Source organism: Tamandua tetradactyla, chromosome 14 (assembly GCF_023851605.1).
Source record: "Tamandua tetradactyla isolate mTamTet1 chromosome 14, mTamTet1.pri, whole genome shotgun sequence".
In the NCBI taxonomy this organism is placed as follows: domain Eukaryota; kingdom Metazoa; phylum Chordata; class Mammalia; order Pilosa; family Myrmecophagidae; genus Tamandua; species Tamandua tetradactyla.
Genome location: NC_135340.1, coordinates 48,191,060 through 48,209,005, shown reverse-complemented (window position 1 = coordinate 48,209,005; position 17,946 = coordinate 48,191,060). Strand labels below are relative to the sequence as shown.

Below are 17,946 nucleotides of genomic sequence, written 5' to 3'. Positions count from 1 at the left end.
TACATGTAGCATATCTCAAGTTGAATTTTCCTCAGCACCTCAAGGCATTATAAACCAGAGGTCGGCAAGCTTTGGCCAGTGGGCCAACTGGTTTTGTAAGTAAACGTGTAATGAAACCCAGCCTCACACATTCGCCTGCATATTGTCTGTGACTTTTTGTGCCCTGTGACGGCAGAGTTGAGTAGTAGCAACAAAGCCTGTATGCCCCACAAAACCAGAAATGTTTATTGTCTGGCCCTTTGCAGAAAAAGAAAAAAAAAGCTCCAATTCATTGCAAACACACAGGTAAACTCGAGATCTTTTCTCAAAAATGTGTGCCCCTCCTCCATTCCTATTACTGTAACTCCAGTTTTAAGCGTTAGCATGATAGGTTCATATGATTGCAGCGTCTCCTCTCTAGTTATCTATGGCTGCATAAGAGACCACCCCGGAACTTAGTGATGTAAAGCAACAAACATTGTATTTCATGATTTTGTGGACCCTAAATTTGGGCAAGGGTCAGCTGGGTGATTCTTGCGCTCCAATATCGCATTAACCGGAGCCCCTCATTGGAATTTACCTGGCAGCTATGCTCGTCTGCAGGGCCCCAAACACCGGCACTCACCTGCCGCCTGCTGGGTAGCTGGATTTAGGCAGTGAGTCTAAATCACTGCCCGCCCTGCAGTCTCGGGGCCTTGCCACATGAACTCCCAGCGAGATGCTTCGACCTCTTCCTTGGCAGTTCAGGGCTCCAAGATACCAGTACGGAGTCTGCTAAAAGCCGATCTCAGAACTGGCACAGCATCACCCCTGCCGTACTTTATTAATCAAAGTGATAACAGCCAGACCACGTTAGGGGGAGACAAATGTACCCCACCTCTCAAGGGAAGGGAAGAGCAGCAAGCAGTTTGTGGCCACCGTTAATCTCTACTACCTCCTTTCTGGACTTCCTGCCTCAAATATTTTTTCCATACCCTGACTAGATATCCCTAAAAGACAAATTTCATTATATCCATCCCCTTGCCAAAAACCTAAAGCAGCTCCCACTTGCCTGGTTGGTTTAAGCTTCTCTCCCTGGTATTAAAAACCCATTATATAATAGGATCCTGCTATATAACAGTATTACCTAATTTTTTTATTAGTCCCTTTGCTGAGCATTTGCTTGTTTGCTTTAATGAATATTCCCCACCTTCCCCTACACAGTTCTGAATCATAAGGAGATTGACCCTGCAGGCTTTTTTTTTTCCCCTAGGCTTCTTGTCAGCTTCTGGCTGGGTTTGGCCAACAGGAGACATTGGTAGGAGATGGGAGTAAGCAGGTAAAAAGAAGCCAGGATATTTTTCTCGCTTTTCGCTGCTGCATGCAGAGCCCTGGCAGTGGTTGCACTTTTAAATTTCTCCATTGTTCTAGGTCCCACTGGTTAGGCCTTCTCCAGTTCCGTCTCCCACTGGATGACCTGTACTCCCAAAGAGCATGCTAAATGAATTTCAGGGTGCTTTTTTGTGGCGTGCTGTTAATCCTTTCACCAACCTGTATGAATATGTTATAATGGAAACCCCCTTGAGACAGAGTTGAGGGTTTTTTGTTTGGGTTTTTTTTTTGGCAGAGGGTTAGGCACAAGATATAACTCAGTGTCATATGACATAATCAGATGCCAACAAGTATTAAATGAAGAGGATAAATCTACACCGTGACTGATGGATTAATGTGGAGAAGCCAATGAAGGAAATGTTGAAAAGATGATAAAATTTTGGGGACACCTTTTTAAGACACAACTAGTTCTGGTGTGAAAGAATAAATGTAATTTAATTTGCATCTCCTTAAATAGAATCATAATAAACAGGGGGATGTGCCATAGAAAAGAAATCAGTATAATTAGTTCATTTAAGATTCAATTTCTTAACTATATCTCACATTTCTTATGCCTGATCCATGTTTTTAAAATTTTGTTTTAAAATTTGTTTCCTAACAGTGCTGCTGGAAATAAGTATTTTAATTGTTTAAAGCTATTCACTTGCCATGCTATTATCTTATATGCATTAAAATCAAATTATATAGAAAACATTCCTGCCACCTATTTGCAAACTTATCTTATAAAAGGAACTATTTTACACTAAATTGTTCGATCTTGTGGGTTACATTTTGCAAAATAAATTACAAATAAGAAATTTTGCTGCAGTACTTACTGCTTTAGGACCAAAACTGTGTGTGTCGAATTTGAACCAGAACACGGCCCAGTTTGAGGTTTAAAGTTCTGACATTAACTAATAACTAATTCCGATTCCGGTATTCCAAGATGACATCAGAAGGCGACTTGCCTTTTCTTGTATAAAAGTCTAATGGTTGGCTAATTTTGAAAATGAATTTCTTCCTCACTGCTGTTCTTAACCACAGAGACAGTCATTTGAATGCTTTACAAAAAAAAAAAAATAAAAGGCCTCAAGCTGCCTCATGTTTCACCTTTTCATTGCACTGCTGATCATTTAGAGGGTAGACTTGTTCCAGACAGCTTTAATTAAACTGTACCAAGGATGCAGATAGATGTCAATGGAAATGATCCATAACATGAGGCTAAGCATGTATTTAACAGTGTTCTGTCCACTTCAGTCACCTTCTAGCATTCCAGTGGCTTTTCGTCCATGTAGCAAAGACTGAATGTGTGTATGTATTTTTTTTTTAATCCACCCTATTAGTGGCCATATGCTTGGGCTTCACTGGATACAAGAACTGTCTGCAATCTGCCAGGGATTTAGGGACATCAATAATTTGTGAATAGTCATGTTGGTACTGGTCGAAGGGTTAAGTGCTCTGCACACCAGGGGCACCTCTTTGGGGATTTGAACTCTTCCTCGACTGTTAGGAACCTTATCCCCCTTGAGGTTTTCTACTACATGCTCCTTGTCAGATCCATCCAGCTGTAGCTGGGAAGCATTATTAGCTCTGGGATTTAAAGATCTGTGTTAAGTACTGATAGAATGGTGTCTTTGAGTTAAAAGGCAGAGAGAGAATATTGCGGCCACCTCAAGGAGGTTTTCATGTCCCGTTAAGCATATGTTCTTTCCTTTTGCCTATTCTGTCGTTCATTCCTCGCGGATAGATTACACAGCATCCTCCTGCAAAAGAATTTATGTTTCACGTTTGTTCCTAGAACTAGCTGGTATCAGCTAAAGTGGAAAGATAAATGTCTCCTTTCAAAATAAGTGATGTTTTGGCATGAAAGGCTTTTCTTCCCACTTCCCTGCCCTCGCCCCAGGTAGGTGGGTGGGGGAGATGGTGAGGAACAGGTAACATGAATTATATTTGAAGTCAGCTTATTTTATTTCATGGAGATTTCTCGAGTGCAGTTGCTTTAGTACCAATAGCAACAGTGATCAGGTAAAGGTTTTTGCTTCATGATTGTAACCTGTGCACTTGGCACAGTGCTTGACAGATAGGACTTAATAAATGTTTGCTGGATGGAAGGCAAAAAGGCAAGCAGGCAAGGAAAGAAGGCAGGAAGGGCAGGCAGGAAGGATATATTTGGGAAAATAGTTTAGTCAGTCTGACCTGCATGCAAGTAGTTGCTCTCAGTAATAATTTCTAAAAGCTGTTTTGAATCTGGGGGGTGGGGGGGGGTGGATGTTTAGCAATAAAACGTGTTTCAACAGTTTTAATGGAAACGGCTTTCAGAGCTAACTGACATTATTAGGACCTCTTAGTAATAGTAGCACTTAGTTTTCTTGTTGGGTAAATGGTAGGAACAATTAGGTTGTGATGACAGATTTCCATCAGACTTTTTCCACCGCATGTCTAGATGTGGTTTGGTTTTAAAATGACTGACTATTCCCATAGTAAAGTGTATAGTGGTTTCATTAAGAAGGGTGAGGGTTATTAAGCAAAGAGATCTTTAGTCCTTCTCTCCTTGAATACCTAACAGATCTAGATAAAATAAGGGTATTTTATCTAGTTTGCAGTTGATTTTCTATGTGTGTTTGTTTCCAATAATTTCTGCCTCCTTACTATGGAGTAGTTGTACCCGTCTCTTAATTGTCCCTAGCTGATGTCTAGAAGGTCTTTTTAAACTTCTTAACTGCACAATGAGGCCTCAGTGGACACCTCGATTGTGTCTGCTTGGGAAAATGCCAAGCACTAATGAGTATTTTGTTTAATGTAATGGAAACTGAAAGTGCATAGCTTCTTCCCTGACTGATCAATGCCCACTTCTGTTGTGTGAATGTAGCTATACATTCTAAATTCAAGAAGAAAGGTCACAAGAGGGCAGAACCACTTAGTGTCTGCTCAACGAAGGACTTGACGATTCAGAAGTCTTGTTTATATGGGGCTCAGTATAGGTAGAAAGCACTTGAGTTAGTACTTTAGCTTCCTGCTGTCCTGATGTTCAGCTCTGCCATCCTTTCTTTCAAGTCCAAATCCCATAATCTGAAACTTTTATATTAATTCTATTAATTTTAAATGCATAATAAAGGAATCAGGCCAGGTAATATATGCTTCTATGCAATTACCTACTTATTATTTCATCATTTTATTAGTATAAAATATTCGGTGTGTAATATATTTACTTTATTTGCTTTTTTAAAAAGTTCAAATCATGATGTATCCAACACAGATTTTAAAATAATTAAGCACTTATAATTAAAACACTTAATTATATTAATTAATTATACATAAAATGTCAAATTGCTGGAAAACCAAACTTTAAGCAGTTCGGTAGACAGCATGATCGAGTATGTTTGAGTGAAGAACTGTGATTTCCATGTGGTACTAACATTCCACGCAGAGCTAAAAGCAAAGTGTAGAGGGTGTTTCTGAGATTTCATGGAACCACATCTGACTGAATAGAGCCCTTTGGTAGTATTTATAAGTTATAGCCTACTTGCATATGCTAGATAATTTCCCAAAGTAAAAGATTTCTAGCCATTTAAAAAACTCAGAAAGAGATTTACCTATCATCTAAAGCTTCCTGGGTTTAGATTTCATATGAAGTCTGTGGAGGTGGTAAGAAAAGATGGGTTTTGAATCTGGAGAATGGAAAAAGCACTGGGAATAATTTAATTTCTGTATTTTGAGTTTAATGACTTGCTTTCTTTTTATTTATTGCCAAGCCATCATCTTGCATAAATCATGCTATCTTGTGCCTTTAGCTACTCTGGAACATAGCGAGCCTCCCAAAATCAGAGTTCATAATAGAAACCTTGCCTGACTCTTAATAATTGCTACTTTACTGAAGTACTAAAATACTTAAACCAAGTTGCTTATTGCACCAAACATGAAGTTCTTTGACCCTTGAAGTTGAATATTGATCAGCCCTACTTTTGTCAATACTTGCCTTCTGGTGTCAACAATTTTCAATGTGGAATAATTCAGAAGTGGATAGTCTTCTTAATCTACACATATTCAAATTATCCAATGCCTCTGCATTAAAATTTTTACCCGAGTTAATGAATTTGCACACTTCTACACTTTTAATTAATGATTGAAGGTTGGGCAGCATAGTGAGTATCTTATTAAATGTTATTATAAAAAAAAGCTTAACTATAAATGAACCCTATATTGGGTACAGGATTCATGTAAAAATATTCACTGATAAAATATTACTCTAAAGGAGACAAAGCAATTTATTGCAAATTTAACCAAAGTGGTTGAGCTGTTTTTTAATCCTGAGATCATGCAAAAAAAAAATGCTTGTAAAAAAAAATATTCAAGTGTTTGCTTTGCCCTTAGATAATTCAATAGCAGGTTCATTTTTTTTAAGCTCTGATATTTTTCAGATTGTCAAATGTATATCAAAGAGTTATTCTCTTGGCAAATTTTATGAATCTCAGTTCCATTTACTTGACAATTTAAAATTCAATTATCCAATTATAACTAAAGGTCATTAGCTTTCTGTGGCAACTTCGTGACAGTTTTAGTTACAAAAGAATTTCTCAGTTTAAAGGAGAAATTTCTCCAAATGAGAAATTTTTATTGTACTTATAAGTTGGGTAATATTGTGAGGAGAATTTTGTTTTCTTCTTGTGCTTTTATTATTTATGAGTAAAAATATAGGCTTAATATTTCCTTCAGATTCCGTATTTATAATGTACCATAAATATCGCATCCTTGACCTTTCTGATTAATATCATCTAATTAAGAATAAGTGCCTTCTGATATGACTAGGGTTAGACGAACAACTAAATTAGACTATGTCTAAAATATTTCTTTAGAATTACTTTCCTTTGTTTTATTTTAAATAACCTTAACTTGAATGTTCTTTCTAGATCTAAGAAAAGCCATTTTCATTTTCAATGTGTTAAAAGTAGAATTTCCACTAAGATGAAAAATTAGGAAAATTGGGGGCCCGGGAAATATTTTAACCTTAGTTTCATCTGGCATAATAATGGAGAAGTCCTGAGGGGAAACATACCACAGGACCAGACAGGTGGATGCTGGTGTCAGACCCATGTAAGATACCAGTGTCTTTGTCTACATCTGACCCCCAAAGAAATGGACTTTGCAGTTATAGATACATTTATTCAATAGCTATTGATTCTGCACTTGCACTGTTCAAGGTCAAGAGCCAAAATTCAATATTTTATGTTTCTGCATTTTAGGATTCCAGACATTGCTGGGAGAACAGATGGACAAGCAGACACCCGCCCTGGTTCGGGTACCCGTGACTCATTTACCCAGAGGAGAAATTATTCGTGTGGCCTGCTGGCTTGGCACTTAGATCACCAAACAGTAGTTATACCACTCTGATGAGAAGAGGGCGCTCTTCACACTGACTGTTCTCAGCACCATTCGGTACTATCTTTTTCTCATTGGCACGAAGCTGGGCTAGCGGTTTTAATACTGTAACTTACAGCCCTTTTTTAAAGCAAGAAGACCCAAAATGAATTTTTCTACCTAAGTATAAGCATGTGTTTTGCTTCAAAGTTTCAAAAATATTCCCTGTCAACACGAACTCCCTCAACTTTTAGTTCCCTTGGAGCTGGAAAAAGTCAGCTTCATTCCGACGCACAATTTGAAACTTGTAAATGGACTTACTTTTCTGGCTTTGCGGTTTCTCAATTACATAAGCCTTATGGTTTCTTGTCCACTCACCAGAGTTGTAGCTGTAGTTAAGAGCTATATATTCGTTGTGATTTCTCCGTCAGCTCACTTAATTCCATGTAGAAAGAACCAAACGTATACTGAAACGTTTCCAGTTTACTCTGAGGCCCAGCATTGAGCAGGAAATGTTCTTACTTATACAGCAGATTATTTTTACACAATATCGTACAAAGTGTGCATTTTATCTGCATTACCTCATTTAACCCTCGCGGTGAGCATCTAAGGCACAGAGAGATTTAAATGGCCTGGATAAGACTTGAACTGGACAATCTGACCCAGAGCCCTTGTTCTTAATCATTTCATATACTGCTTCTTTAAAATTGGGTTTTCTGTAATTAAAGTCATGTAATGGATTTTTTTTAAACTGTCAGAAGAGTGAATTCTAAATGAAATAAAAACTTGGTCAAATGGTAGCTTCTTAATAGTGTGCTGAAACTAGAATTAGAGAACAGAGGCATTTACATTTAATTCCAATTTGCAGGCTTGTACACAGGAGCAGAAAATGCAATAATAAAAAACTATTTCTGCCTTTTTAGATATTTAGCCTATTCTTCTACCCCCTAATTGTTCAGAAGATGAAGGAGAAGGTCCTTCATCTTCTCCACCACATGTTCAGTAGGGCTTGAGGAGATGTGACCAGGGTTTATTTTGAGTAAAGGGTGAATGTGACTTTCACTATTCTCTGTGATATATAAACATGAATCAATAAAGGTTCCTCTTGAAACTTCTCCAAGGAATGGTGCGGATTTCCAATTAAACTCATAACTTGTCTTTAACTGTTTGGCTGTGTTCCATAATTGATAGACGTTATTTTAATTCATATACAGAGAGAAAGAGAGGAGAATGCCGGGCCAGAGAATGGGGTATCCATCATTCTTAGACACATTTTACTGACCCAGTCAATGGATGTTTTTTGAGACCCCCAACACACTTGGGCTGGAAAGACCTCTGTGGGTGACCATCATCCTCAGTTCTTAACAAATTGCAGAAATGATTTGCTCTAAGAGATCCATCAAATTGGTTGCAGAGCTGGCAGAGGGTCTAGGACATCAGACTTTCAAATACTTCAAGGGTGGGGTTAATGGAAAATCACTTAAACATCCATAGAAGATGTCCTGTAAGGGGAAGTTCGGCTGTTCGGACTCAGGGAGAGAGAAAGCACTTAAAATCTGGGGAACAGTATGGAGTTGAGAACGAGAGAAGCAGATAAGAACAGAGAAGTAAAGAAATGCTGAAAGTATAATAAGTGACATACTTTCCTTCATTATCACCTATGTGGTAAAGTCCAAATCCCTTCCCACAGGAGTCAAGGCCCTTCACATACTGATGCCAACCTCTTTTTCAAGCTTTATTTCCCCATGCTTTCCCATGTGTTTTATGACCTCCTATGCTGTGTGCTTTTTCCCAGTGATGTGGCACACTTTCATCTGTTCGGTGTGCCTGAACATGTTTCTTCCTTTGCCTCCACCTCATTTGCATAGGAAAGTCTTGTTCAATTTTTGAATCTTTAAATGTCACTTTCTTTTTATGAAAGCTTTGCAAACTTCATTATCTCCTGAACCTCCACTCACCACACCCAACAAATAAAAGCAATCACCTTCCTCTAAGGGCCCCTAGTTCTTTCAGCCTCTTACTTATCACATTGCCATTTGCTAAGGGTCAAAGAGCGTATCTTACTCATTTGGTGTACACGGGCACATAGTCAGCCTTCAGTACATTCATACTGAACTGTATTGCTTCTGTGTGGCCAGGCGGGTTTCCACTCTCCAGCTTCTCCATGAAGCTTCTCCTCTTTCATTCTCATTTCTAGAATGTTCTCCATGCTAACAATGATAACTCGCATTTATATAATGCTTCATAAATTACCAAGCCCGTTCATGTCCATTATCTCCTTTGTCTTCACGAGCATTAGTTGTAGCCATTCTGTGCCTCTACATGGTTTATATGGTGAGTGTCTTCAAAAGAAGGCCCTTCTGTACCTAAAACTGTACTCCAGACTTCCTTCATCTCCAGTCTATATATTTTGGAAAGAAACTTTCTTCCTTGATAACTTAATTTAAAAAAAAACACTCCAAAAATCTAGAGTTTCTTACAGAATTTAGTCAAAGGCTAAACTCTACTGTCAGACCAAGGACAAGAAAGTACAAGAGCTGGCACTTTTCTAGCATTGAAAAAATGGGAAAGCAACGTAATACTTTTTGTATGTTTTGTGGCCATCAAAAGCCTGAGTAAAGGACGTAAAGGCACATCTGTTCTGCACTTCAGCTAGACAAACTCTAGCCTGGTTAAGAAGGGACACAGTTCCCTGGTCTCGTAGATTTCACTCTGTACCGAGGGCTCACAAAACATCCACTGACATGAATGACTCCTTTCACAGGGAAAAAAGCAGTGATTTTCTAGCTTTCTTCATCCCAAACCAAAATGTAGTATGGTATGTTGACTGAGCGCCTTTTTAGAATTCACCAAATTTCCCTGGTTTCCATTTTCGTCTGGATTGGGCAGAGGATTCTTGGGCCGTATGAAGACTGTCAGTGCACTGTAAAGACTCGCCCACTTCTGCTCCCTCTCCCATAAATGGCTCATGCGGTACCTAGAAAAGGCAGTCACATGCAATCCAATGCATTTCAGCACTGCATTTGAGCTCCAGGCACAAACCCAGTGGATGCAATGCTGAATGTGGCCTGGACGCAGAGCTGGCGTAAACTTAGGCTGCCTTATTTCAGATGATGGGCAGCTGTCGGTGGTCCTTTTTCACTCATGTGTTGAAAAGTGAAATAATGCCGAAGTTCAAGAAATGATCTCAAGTTATCTCCTCCCTCAGCAAGAATTATTTCCCTTTCTTTTATGAGGTAGGAAAATTTGAAATCATCCCTGTGGGAAGAATAGTTTTTGAAACGTTTGGGGGAGTGAGGGGCTGCTGAATCTGCGCTTACCAAGCCCCCGATTGCTTCCTCTTCTCCTTGCTTCTTTTCCACTTCCTTAGATTTTTAACACAACAGTTTTGTATCAATATGGTAATGCAACTTATGTGTTTAAATAAATTCAAATAACTAGTAAATGTTCAGAAAATAGCATGACCTTCTTTTTATGAACTTGTACTAGTATTTTTTCATGATAATTTCCCAGATCCCCTGCCAAAGAGCATTTCACAGAGATGTTTGTGGCATCTCACATTCGGAAGATGGTTGCAAGAAATCCACAGTGTTTGAGGGAGAAGCAGTGAAGATTTGAAATTTAAGGAATGTTTGCCATTGGATGGTAGACCCTCACATCTCTGTTTAACTAGCAAGACTCTGATCTTGGGGTACTCAGGTATATATTTAATTTTTTATTCGGAAATCTTTCAAAAATATTTATGTGGACCAATTTTATTTTGTTTCTTGGAGTTTTATTAGCCAGCCCTCTCTTGCCAGGAGAATTTAGGATTTAGTGATTGTTAATATCAAAATTAGTCTAGGCTGGTGGCTGGACTAGCATCCAAAACACAAATGTGTGTTAGAAGACGCTATCAGTGCTCAAAGAAAGTTGTAGGCAGCTATGGGAAAAATGGCCTTTAAAAAAAAAAAATGAGCCTTGATTTCCCTCTTGCTTAAATGTGTCAGGCTGTGAAAATGCAATTAGCATATATTTTTTCCAGATCTGGGTTGTGTATATGCATTTCTACCCTAGTAGCTTTCACACTCTTTCATCTCTCCTAAGAGCTTTTCCTGCTATTTCTCTAAATGTCCAGCAGTAAGAGAGATGGACGAATCAGGCAAAGCAAACAGACCTTGCAGAAAGCAGAATCGGAGTTACTAAGTTTGATGATGGCTTCTAGTGAGTCTTTACCATGCACATGGCTGGGTTGCTATAAAGCCAGCCGAGCCAGTCACCCTAAATAGGTTAAAAGATGACACCGATAGATTTGAAGCAGAAATGATTTCATTTTTTCCTCTTACCGGTTATATGGTTAGCTGATTCATGCACTGATTTGTTATACCACGCAGGGCTGGCTCACAGAGCCTGCCAGCCTTCTGAAGTCTTGACAGCATCGGAAACTGTCTCCTGGGAATGTGTTAGAGAGGAGGTCTGAAGCAGCTACTTTCCTTCAAGGACACTCTTTTCAATCCATTATCTCCTATGCAGGTGCAATAGTCTAGTCTATCAAAATACAGGGATTGAATAAAAATTTTATTTCAAATAATGTCTGCATTGATTAAATAAGGGTTTGTACTACATGCTGCTATAGTTCCCTAAATGAACACTGAATTCCTTAAATGGGAAAACTTATCATTGATCCAAGTTAAATCATAGCCACTTCTTTTAAGCTGCACACCCTAATAAGATACCCATTTGATACTTTAAGAAATACATGCTACCTAAATTTATGATGCTTTTATATTTTCATATTTTTGGAAGACTGATCCAGGTTGCTATATTAGCCTAGCTTTCAGAGCTGAATCTTGTACTCTTGCAGCATTTTTATCTTTTTCTCTCACAAACCCTAGAATATTTTTGGCATGTCTTAAAATTCAATTAGAAAATAGAATCGGGGAAAGCGAATTGAACCCTTACATTCTGTCCATCTTGTGCCCCTTCAACAGCTGATTTCCTGGGAGGAAATACGAATCTGATATGCCCAATGTTGATTTTGAAAGACCTTTGTACTTTGAATCATTCTTCCTTCCTAAGTTCACTGGACACCGTGACTCTTGTGTTTGCAACCTATTTCGAAAATTACATTTTGTCCAAATGTAGTGGGAGTTTAATAAGCCAAACCAAGCAGGAGATCAGTGCCCAACTTTGCCAAAGAAGTTGGAGGTTTTAAGCCACTAGAAATAGAGAACAGACACTTTTCTGTGGTGGTTTTGCTTTTGCATCTTGAGTTAAAGAGACAAACCCACTCACCTTCTTGGAGGATATTTTTGATCTGGCATCCCCTCATGAGCCATTCTTTAGCTGTTTATGGGGAATCTAAGCAGCTGGGTTGAACATGCCATATTCATCCTTTAAATATCCACTCTAGACCCCAAAGCAGTGGACATATCTTTAATAAATCTAATACACAAATCATTCATCAGATACACTTCAAAACAGAGTGGCTATCAGAACACCTAAAAAGTTCATTAGAATATTTTTGCAGACACATAACTGAGTTAAATAAATGTATGTCTACTCAAAACTGAGATGAAACATGGCAGAGTGTTTTATAGATTGAGAGTTAAGAAGGTTGGAATTCTAGTCCTGTATGTATTGCTAACTTGTTTAATCACCATAGCAATATTTATGCCTTATTCTTAGTTGCTTTTTCCTCTGAACAAAAACCAGAGGAAACCCATACCACACAATGGGTTGGCTTAAATGACATGAAGTTATTGGCTCATGGTTTTGAGGTTTTGAGGTTAGAAGAAATCCAAAATCAAAATAGTAACAAGGCGTACTTTCTCTGGGGGGTCTGTAGCATCTGAACTGGCGTGCCAGTATCCTGGTCGGTAGAGGGTTTTGAGCTTCTAAAAGAATGGACCTAAGTATGTTCAGCTGGCAGCAGTAAAGCCTTGCATTTGAGTGGGGTTAGTGTGCCTGCATTGAAATCTCACTACGGCTTACTACTTAACCCTGGGTTAATCCTATGAAGGTCAGGCATTAAGTGATCCTTTTGCTATTGTATACAACACTGCAATGAACATCTTTTAATATGTAGATATGTTTATGCATCTATCTGAGTTTATCTGTAGGGAGAATCACTAAACATGGACTTCTTCAACCTAAGTAGGTGAAGGTGAATTTTAAATGTGGATGTATATTGCCAACTAGCCCTCCAAAGGGGTTATGCCAAATTTACATTCCCACCAACACTGTATGTAAGTTCCTATTTCCCACACATTTGCCCACACTGTGGACTGGCAATTAATTTTTTTTAAAAATCTTTATAATTTTCACTTCTTTAATTTTGTGTAAATATTCACTTATTAGCTTATCCCCAGCATATTCTTTTATGCTTATCCTATTCTAATTTTTATTCATATTTGGTCTTTTTCTTATTGGTTTGTAAAGTTCTTAGTAGATTAAGTATTTAGGCAGAAAATTTGGAAAGAAATTCTGATTAATTTCAGCCACAAAGTATACTTCTAGAGTTGAAAATTTTATAGCCATTGATATCACTAACTGAAAAGGGGCAAAATCTCTCCAGGTATGATTGGTGAAAGGCCTTAACTGTGTATTGCCTGAGTCAGTACCATGACAGTCATTGAAATAGTCTATATTATATGTAAAGCAAAATGAAAAGAAATACCAGATGTGATCTCTGCCCTTAAACACTTCATAACAAAGGGCCTAAGACACACTCACATGCAGGGTAATAATCTGAGGCAGAGCAAGGAATGAGTGATGTGACCATAAAGGCTCTAGGAGTTGAGAAAGGAAAGCTCATCTTCAGTTGAAGTGGTTAAAGAATATTATGTATTACTTAAAAGAAAACACAGGCTTATATGGGCTGAGGAAAAGATGCAGAAGTACAAGGGTGTGAAGCAAGAAAGAAAGTGAAAAGACAAAAAGGTGCCTGGGATAGAGGCTTGGATGAGGGAACAACGGAAAAGTTTATCAAAAGTTGGGTTGGGGTCTGTGGCAAATTGAATTATGTACCCAACATAAACATGTCTTAATCTTTATCTGCATTCCTGTGGGTATAAACCCATTGTAAATAGGACCTCTTGAGAATGTTGTTTTTAGTAAAGGTGTGGCCCAACTGAATGAGGGTGTGTCTTAATGCGTTGTGCTGGAAGCCTTGCAAAGAGAAGAAACCAGAATCCAGAGGCTGGAGAAAGCCACTGGAAGAGATTGAAGCCAGAAGTCAATTGAGCCAGAGGACATTGCCATGTGATGGAAAGCAGGGGTGAGCCAAGGAACCCCAAGGATATTGGCATGCCAGCCCAGATGCTGCAGACCCCCCAGAGAAAGTACGCCTTGCTACTATCTTGATTTTAGATTTTTCTAGCCTCAAAACCATGAGCCAGTAACTTCATGTCATTTAAGCCAACCCACTGCGTGGTATTTTGCACAGCAGCCTGGAAAACTATGACAGTATCAACCTATTGAAGTACAAACTGCGCTGTAGTGTGTAATTTGGATTTTATGCTGTGGGAGCAAGTTAATGTTACTGAGAATAGCATTGACATACTAAAAATAAATTTTTAGGATAATTTTGACTGAATTATGAATGAATGGAAAAATATTGGGTCAGAAAAGGGAATGGCTATTGTATTACTACATAGCAAGTAGTTATGGGAGAGAATCAACTAATTTAAGAGAAAATTTGTTTGTATTTTCTTCAATTTATAGTACAGAAAGCTATAATAGAAATAATACTCTATGATGCTGCCTAAGAAAATAAGACCAAACCAAACCCAGAATTATTTGTGTATATATTGAACATTCCAATGTTGTTCCTTTTTTCTAAATCTGTGATTCTGCTTTCATATCCCTCCAATCACTCATTCTGTTGATGGTAAGCCTTTCCTTGTGGGATCTGAAATTTACATCACCTTTCCTACAGACCTAGAAATTCCAATCATGCTATTGTCATTACACCTCATCTGTCATCCTAAGAATGGCTTTATTTACTATTGCAATTTGGACAAATGAGGTGATGGTAGAAAGGGCTCAGAATAATGGGAGGAAGGTGTTGGCTCCATAGAACTAGCAATTCCTTTCTTAGTTCATTTCCTTCACATGTTTTGTAAAGTTAAATAATTGACCTGAGTCCCCTGCACTGCTACATTCAGCATTCATTCAACAAGTATTTATTGAGCACCTATAAACAATGTGTCAGGCACCGTGCCAAGCACTGGAAACAGTGTTCAAAAATATAGGCTTGTTCCTTTTCTTATGAAGCTTACAGGCACGTAAGATGCATGTAAAAAAAAAAAAAAAAAAAAAAAACCAGCTTCTTCTGCTGCTGCTCCTGAACACGACAAGAGACTGGGACCTTTCCTTTAAGGTTTCCTCCACAAACAATGCAACCCCACCCTGTCCTATCCCCGGTCTACTTTATTTATCCTAATGCTTACATTCCTTTAAGCACTGTCTACTAGGGTAGATAAGGTCACCAGTAACCAACTTCTGATGGACATTAGATGATAGAAAGAATTCAAATATAAATATCTGCCAAGCTTGCTGCAAAATACCAGATGTGATCTATTGAGATCACCAAAAAAGCGTAGAATTGAGAGATGCAGCAAAATGCACCTGCAGTGGTAAACGTTCTGATGTGGGTGTTAAATACTGAATCGATGGCTCAGACAGCAGGAGCTATGGGAGCTTAGAAAAGGAGGAGTCACTTCATCAGTTCCAGGAGGGGTGAGATTTGCTCTGGGCCTTGAATGACACAACCCAGCTCTACCTACTCAAATCTTATCCATCCTACACGGTCCAGTACCTTTCAAATGCCAAGGACAGAAGCCTCATCCAGACTGGCCTATGCATGAAGGGGTGATCGAAGGGCTTCGTGCAGTGCTGGGGTCTTGTGGTCCCACAATTTAAATTGATTTCTCCTTTTCTATCTTTTGGCTCTCCTTTCCTGTGCACTGGCTTCCACTTCAGACTGACCGAGCCAGCCCCAAGCTTCCATCCTACTCCCTTAACAATCTCAGTACAAAAGACACCTTCTCTTTCCCAATAGTTCTAAATGAACTCCTGCGTTTACCTTGATTGGATCAACTTAGATCAATCTCCCACTCCTGGATAGATGACCATGGCTCAATTACTGATTGGCCACCCTCGGAAAAGAGGCAGGTGTTGTCATCCCCATCTGAGCCATATCAGACCAAGATCAGGGAAGGCATGGTTCCCCAGAGAAAAAAAATTGTCCTGGTATCAGAAAAATAATGATAATAATAGCAAGCACCATCATGGAAAAGACTGCATAATGAAGTTATTATGTGTCACGTATTCTAAGCAACTCTCGTCTGTTAGCTTATTTACTCCTCCTATCATCCAGGTAAAGTAGGGGATTTTATTATCCCCCTTTCCAGATGGGGAAATGGAGATGTTAAACAATTTGCCATATGGTTAGTGAATGGCAGGGAAGGGAGTTGAACCCAGCTAGTCAGATTATAGGGTCCAGGGTATTACCCACTTTGTTATACTAAAATTGACTTCTGTACCTGCAGAGAACTAGTCAAAGCTCAGACTCAGGAAAGATCAAGCTATATTTGGAGAACAGTGAGAAGATCAGCAATTCTGAAAGACGGCCATTTCAGTCTATCCTCACAGCCATGGAAATGTTTTCCAGAAAGCTGGTGGATAGGCAATGCTGTCCTCACCGAGAGGCCAAGTTCAGGGCAGACCCACACAATGACCCACTGAACTTCCAGGGGGATGAAAAGGCCAGCGTAGAAAATGGAATTATTCCCCAAAGGCTGCCCCAGTCTAGTCCTCTCCACAGCTTGTGGTTCACACTCTCGTACCATTGCCAATGACTGACTTCATATCTACGATTCTCAGTCCTACTTCCTCTCTCTCCCTCTCTCCTGCTTTGAAACACCATTCATAGAGCACATACAAAACTTAGTTAAAACCAACAATGCATTGAAACACACACACACACAAATCAAACGATTGCCATTTTGGCATTGAGAAGCAGCACACCCAGGCTAGAGTCTGTTTTCTGTGCATTTTCTGATGCAAAGTAAAGCAGGCACAGTTGGGGAAAACACCGCCAAGCATATAGCGACAGCTCATACCCTTCAGAAGAGAAATGGGCACATTAGGAAAAGTTTTTGTTCCCTTTGATGTAGAATACGCTATCCTTTTTTTTATTATTATTATAATGGGAGTTAACTTTAAATAAATAAAATTCAGCCTGTAGGCTTTAGAAAACTAATGTCGCATTTTGACAGTGTCGTTTCTCTGATCCCTGAAAGCATTGTGGGAGCGAACTCAGGCTTCATCAAGGCTTTCCCTTACGGTGTGGAGAGCACATTATTTTTTCATCTCTGTTTTATTGATCTCCCCCGACTTCCTCCCACATTTTCTCTTTGTCAGCTGTTACCTCTGCCCCTTCCCCTGCCCCCACGCTGTGAGGGCAGGTAGACTGCCTCTCCTGCGTCCAGGCCCGGCTGTCCCTTAGATGAAAACCTCTTCTCTGCATAGTCTTTGGAAAGAAGATAAGCCGAGGGTCCTAGACTCGCCCTTCAAGAAGAGATCAGAATGAGCCTCGTGTCCCTTTATGCACTAGTGGAAGAACGTGTGATTGTGGCTCGCTTGTCTTAAACTGAACTTGGCAATGTTGCGCTTTCCTTTCAGGTCCCAGTGTGCACGAGGCTGCTGGATGGATTAAACTGCTTTTTTTAATGGGGCGTGTGTGTGTGTGTTGCTGTGTGTGGTTTTTATTTCCCCAGAAGAGCCCTGAATAGTCAAATATCAGGTGATTTGAGCCCCCCTGGAATCTGGTAATGCACAGAGCCTTTTCTTTTTTCCCACAATTATTCTAGGCAAGCGAGTGCTACGGGTTGAACCCTGTCCACCAAACAAACTGTGATGAAGTCCTGACTGCTGCAACCTCAAAATGGGATCCTACTTGGAATTAGGGTCATTGCAGGTGGAATTAGTAAAAATGAGGACAACCTGGATTAGCCTGGGCCCTAATCAAATATGACTGGTGTCCCGTTTATAAGAACAGGGGAATCTGGACACACAGACGGGAGAGGGGAGAACACCATCCAACGATAGGCAGAGATGGAAGTGCTGCAGTGACAAGCCACGAGCACCAAGCTTTGCTGAAAAACACCAGAAACCAGAGGAGGCAAGAGAGGATTCATCCCTTCCGAGGGAGCACACCCCTTCCGAGGGAGCACACCCCTTCCGAGAGGGCACACCCCTTCTGAGGGGGCACACCCC

At 39.6% G+C, this 17,946-nt stretch overlaps 1 long non-coding RNA gene across 1 annotated transcript in view; it reads left to right on the top strand.

Moving 5' to 3' along the window:
• The window catches only part of LOC143655098 (uncharacterized), a 96,190-nt gene extending 88,623 nt beyond the window's left edge, over positions 1 to 7,567 (top strand). The window contains exon 4 of the long non-coding RNA XR_013162043.1: positions 6,570 to 7,567. This is a non-coding gene — a long non-coding RNA (uncharacterized LOC143655098). The remainder of the gene's footprint in view (positions 1 to 6,569) is intronic.
• The last annotated feature ends 10,379 nt before the right edge of the window (positions 7,568 to 17,946 follow it).